The sequence below is a fragment of the Echinops telfairi genome, unplaced genomic scaffold (assembly GCF_000313985.2).
Source record: "Echinops telfairi isolate 266 unplaced genomic scaffold, ASM31398v2 ScPeMD7_23;HRSCAF=83, whole genome shotgun sequence".
NCBI classification, from domain to species: Eukaryota; Metazoa; Chordata; class Mammalia; order Afrosoricida; family Tenrecidae; genus Echinops; species Echinops telfairi.
The window spans coordinates 51,329,864-51,335,863 of NW_022103920.1; the positions used below are offsets into that span (position 1 = coordinate 51,329,864).

At 37.5% G+C, this 6,000-nt stretch overlaps 1 protein-coding gene across 1 annotated transcript in view; it reads right to left on the reverse strand.

The window, feature by feature from the left end:
* The window catches only part of SEMA3D (semaphorin 3D), a 244,665-nt gene that overhangs the window by 156,037 nt on the left and 82,628 nt on the right, over window positions 1-6,000 (reverse strand). The gene's annotated exons all lie outside the window — the stretch shown is intronic.

Below are 6,000 nucleotides of genomic sequence, written 5' to 3' on the forward strand. Positions count from 1 at the left end.
CAAGTCTTTCTAGAGCATATCAGAATGAAGTGTTTGGGTGTGATAGATTGGTTAGAGTCTACTCTTTCTCCACATAACCACCAAGGACAAGATCCTCCAACAAAACAGTCAAAAGTTGATCTGAGAAAGTGCTCTCGTTTCTGACTTAATAGACAATTAAAAAGATAAAAATCAAAGTCAACTGGATTAATGGAATATGATTCATACAGATTCACCAATGTTGAGATGTGAGATGTAGACCATTGCACATCTTACTGCCACTATACTATGCAAAGTAATTTGTCACAGAGAAGCTGCTTTGGTTGCCTTGATTAGGCCTGGATTACAATTCACGTATTTTAAAATGAAATTTAATATTAATTAAAATACTATTTAGTGAGTTCTTATCCTCATCAATGCATGTCCAGTGCAGCCACCACCCTCTTGTCAATGGATGCTTCTGTGTTAGTCTGATTCTGAGAAGTTTTCAGTGGAGCTTCCAAAGCAAGATAGGTTTGGAAGAGCTAATGATTTACTTTGGAAAAACAGCTAGTCAGAACCCAATGGGTCACCATGGTCCTATCCCACAGTGAATGATGTTACCAGGTTGCCACAGTGGCTGAAGACAGCTATTAGCAACAGCAATATGCATCAGATACTTTCTCTATGCTTTATCCAGATCAAATCATTACATTCTACTGATATCTATTAAAAATCAAATAAGAACAACAATAATTCACTGCCATTGAGTTGATTCTGACTCTCAGCAACTCTAGAAGATAAAGCAAAACTGTTCCCCTGGGTTTCTAAGACTGTAACTCACTATAGGAGTAGAAATTCTCATCTTTTTCCCATAGAGTGACTGACGGTTTGGAACTGCTGACCTTGTGGTTAGCCGCCCAAGAATAACCCACTACACCACCAAGACTCTCATAATATCATTTAAGAGGGTAAGCAATTATTTATCCTCATGTCCCATAGGAGGATACTAAAGAATTACATATTTCACCCTAGGTCACAGAGATAGCAAGGGTCAGATCAAATCATATTTGCCCTGGACTCTAACTAGAGTTTACCTTCTTACCTTACCTTCTTATTGATCATGAGCCGAGGCACAGATTTGAGATTCACTCCTGAGATTTAATGGTTTTAGCTAGAACAGCTAAGCCTTTGAATATTATTCACAATGGTCTCCTGATGGAGACGTGCGCTTTTCTTTCTTCTCTACTAGGTTATTATCTTCCTAAGCCGCCCCATATAGGAAAACCAAACCAAACCAAAGACTTTGGGGAGGTTGACCTCTAAGGAGGCCTACAAGGGATGGCTGATAAGACACAAATGACTAAAGTAGTTGCTACACCAGAGATATCCATATAAATTATGAAGGGTAACTCAAAGGAATATTTTTTGGGACATCAGGAATATTAGAACAGTTTTATGGAAGACAGAGAGAGGCCATTTCCCAAATAACAACAATAATTTATAATTGATCAAGGATTTATGAGGGTGGGAGGGAGAAAAAGAGGAGCTGAATCCAAGGGCTCAATTAAAAAGAAAATGTTTGGAAAACATTGATGGCAACATATGTACAAGTGTGCTTAATACAATTAAATTATGGATTGTCAAAAGATTTTTAAGATCCCCCCCCCAATAAATGATTAATAAAAAAATTCCAAGAAAGCAAACCAGATATCATGCTGGACTGGGTTAAATGGTTACTGTGAAGTAATGAGAAATATAGCACACCAAATAAGAACTTGACCTAACTCTTATATGTATAGCATTTATTCTGGTACCTGGTATATAGTGATTCCAATAATGCCCTGTAAATATTGTCTTTTTAATACGATTATAGCAGAAGTGCTCATTCCACCCACCTTTATCAGCACTTACCTGTGCCTTCCACTGCCTGTGGCACCCAAACACAGATTCACATGATACTCATACTCCTCCCAAACAAAGGCGAATGGAATGGAATGTTTAGTACACTAAATTAAATATTTGGCTTAGTTTTGAACTCCTGTACATATGAAACACTGCTATTTATCATGATGCATAACAATACATAGAATGTGAATGTCTGTCCATGTACACAGGCAAAAAAGAGGGAACTTACCATATGTGCATTTTATTACCAATAATGACCTCAGTACAGGACATTTCCTGAGAATTAATGACCAGTTGGAGTTAATGGTGCTTGGCTGTGTATTGAGTTATCTACTCCTCCGACCAGTCATTAATCGCTAAGACATGCCCTGTGCCTCTAACACCATAACTTAAAAAGATTGATGTTTGGGTTTTCAAAGAACAGTAGTCATACTGTTCCTTGTAACCCAACTCATTAATATTGTTAAATAAGTTAAAAATCAAAGCACTACTTTCTTTGCTGCTCTGACATTCTGATAAGTGCCTACACGTGCTGGACCATACGCTAAGGGTTGGGGGAGGAACTAAACAAAACACAAATCTTGTAGCGGCTGGATCTTCTTTCACTTTAAATATTTTTCAACTATAAAACAATCACTCTCTACAATCCGCTACTCCTGAATATTTGTGTTTCCTTCCAACAATCCTGTAAAAAGCTAATCATTTACTTAAGATAGTTTATGGGTTCAATGGCTTGTCGATGTCTTCTCCAAGAATCTATTATCATCTTGGTATCTTTTAGAGGGTGTGTGTATGTGTGTGTCTTGTGCACGTGCATGCACATAAGTGTATGTCTTGCATCTGGGATGAATTATGAAGAAAAGTAGGTGTGATTTATCCCAAAGTGGGTGGATTTTGTGAATTGCATAGGTTATACTGCATGCTACTGTCTGTAACAAGTCTGACCTGGAGCCAATTAACCGGATGTAATCCATTCCAGATGTTCACTGGGACAAATAGCACTCTTGGGAATCTTCAGGTGTGGGGCCAATAGGGAGTGTTCCGATTATGAGAGGTTTTTACACAGTGTTCCACCAAACTAGAGATCCAAATGCATGATCGAACGTTCAAGAAGGTGTTCTGCCATTTCCCCAAGGGCTGGAACGAGTCTAGAGGATAATGGCTGGATGGTCACTTTTCAGATAAAATCCAGAGATACAATTGTATCCGTGAACTTCATTGATTTTTCTTAATAATTTATTATGTTCCTAAAGCATAAAAGGATTATTTCTAATTAGGATGTAAATAGCATCTGTGCATGGGAAAATAATTAAAATACTCAATATTTTCAAACATATTAGAATAGAATACTTAAATTAGGAATCTTTCTCAGGTGTGTGCGTGTGTGTGCGTGTGTGCGCCCGTGCGCGCGCTTCTATCTCTCTTTTGTGTTGTAGGTGGGAGAAAGGGAGGAAAAAATTGATTTGTAAATTTTATAAGGAGCAATTTGTCCTACTCTATAATTTCTTGAAGGAGATTTGACAGCTCAGCAGGTTACAATTGGGCTGCTAATCTCAAGGTCAGTAATTTGAAACCATCAGTCATTCGCCAGAGAAAAAGGGGCAGTTCTACTCCATCCTCGAAAGCAGTGGTTCCTTCTCCACCTTCCTAATGCCACCACCCTTTAATACAGTTCCTCATGTTGTAGTGACCCCACCCCCCACCCCCCGACCATAAAACTGTTTTCGTTGCTACTTCATCACTGTCATTTTGCTACTGTTATGAATCGGGCAACCCCTGTGAAAGGGTCATTGACCCCCAAAGGGGTCGCGACCCACAGGTTGAGAACTCACAGGGTCTCTGTGAGTCAGCATTGACAGCATGGGAGTGAGTTTGGATTTCTGTTTAGTCTTATATTCACTTAAGTATTCTTCACCAAAATCAAGATCTGTAGGAGCTATGAATATACCCAAATTAAAAAGAATATCTATATAAACTCAAAATGCTCAAATTATAGATACTATTTTTACCTTCTGCTTAAATAGATGATTTCTTTTCATAATGCATAAATCTGATCAATTATGGTAATATTACTTAAGGGCACTGTGATTATACATGAATCCAGAGAGTCAAAGAGACAATATAGGCAAACAAATAAGTAGATTTGTGCTTTTAAATAATACGTGAAAATAAATTAAAATTTAAGTTGCAAAAATCAGACATATTTAATAAACTAAATATCAAAATATGGAATTATTGTTTTTTGTCTTATCGTCCATCTACATGTATGTACTTCAGACCCATGGTTTCCATCTCTCTAACCTTCCCCTCTAGACCTCTGTACTTTTCCCTCAGTTTGGGCCCCTTGAGCAACCCAAATCATTTTCCTTCTGAATGTTATTTGAGTTTTATGAACAAAAATAAATCTGATGGAGCAAGATCAGGTCTATAGGGGAGGGAGGGGTGGAAAATATTTCTCAACAAAATAGTTACAGGATAGCTTTTCTATCCTCAAATAATGAGCAGGTACACCCCACTGAGGAAAAACCGCAGAGCCACTGTCCTGGTCTTTTTTCTCATTGACTTTGTTTTCAGTTTTCTTTAAGCTTCTTTCTAAAAAGCAACCCCCAACCCCAGCCCCTTGGAAGGCACTGAGTTGATTGTGTCTTCTCTTTGAAGGTAACCTCAAAGACTGGAGAGGGGTGGGAGAGGAGCTGATACCAAGGGCTGATATCAGAAAGTGAATGCCTAGAAAAGTATGATGTCAACATATGTACAAATATGCTGGGTACAATTGATGTATGAGTTGTTGTAAGAGTTGTAAGAGTTTATAAGAGTTGACCTTGTTATCAGCCTAATGGTTGCAGAGACATTTTAAATCATGTTTTATTTGGAATTACAGTGCATAATAGTTTTGTCTTATTTCCCTATAGTGGTGCTTCAAAAAGTTTGTGGGAACAATCTATTAACTTCAGAATGCCTCCTTGTACATTATATTGATCAAGAATAGTGATATCAAAGCAGAGTGGATGTGGTATGTAAGCCGCTCAGGATAATGCTGAGACTGACACTTGAACTTAAATTTATTGTATCTCATTCTTTACAACAAATCTTGCATGTAAATTCCAATGCACATAATGTCCAAGTACTTGAGGTCACTTCATGTTGTGCAATTAGTGTTACATAATTTGTGGAACAAATGCCAATGAGTAGAATTCACAAGGCAGCAAATTTTGTTTGAAAGACTTTTCACACATTTGTACATTTTTATTAAAAGACTTCATTGTCTTTAGGTATAATCAGTTCCCTGTGTATTGGTATATTTCCACAGAATCTGGAAGACCGTCCAATTTTTCAGAGATAATTTAGAAAAGATGTGAATTTTATAAAATGCTAATCTACTGCCTATCATACCTGATGATAACCTGTGATGTTTCACCACACTCCGAACTAGGTATTTACATCATCAGTAATCAGTTATAGGGTTGACCTATTTGTCAGTAAAGACAAATTATAGTCATTACATTTTAATTTTATAGTGGCTGAAATGCTAACTCTGTATTAAAAAATACACTGAAAAGAATTTTTTCATCAAAGCTCTACTGTTACATGTTATTGAGTTACATTTCTTGCAGCAATGTACTTATAGCCAAATGTAGTCCTGTAGGAGCTTATCCCAAATGATTTCAGCTCTGTAGAAAAGAACGGAGTAGTGAGATTTCAGAATACTTGTGTGTCATTTGGATTTCATATTGTGAGTGACATTTTTTTCTGAACACAGCAGCAAAAGCAAAGCCATGCTTCAGCGATAGAGAAGTCTCCAAGATACCCAGAGCCTTCCACGGTCCAAACTGCTCAAATGAAGCTCTACTGTAAATTTCTTAGGGTGTAAATTGATGAAAATGAAGGCCCTGAAGCAATTACCAATGAATGTAAAAGACAACAGCCTTCAGATTTTGCCTACACACAAAGAAAACACAAATGCTCATAGCAAGACCAATAAACGATATCATGAAAGAGAAAACAATGAAGTGGTGAACAATGTCATTCCATATGGACCAACAGTCAATGTGTCTGGAAGCAACAACCAATCACTCAGATAACATATTCGCATCGGGGAAATCTGATGTCGCCTTGATGTGACTAAAAGCCCCC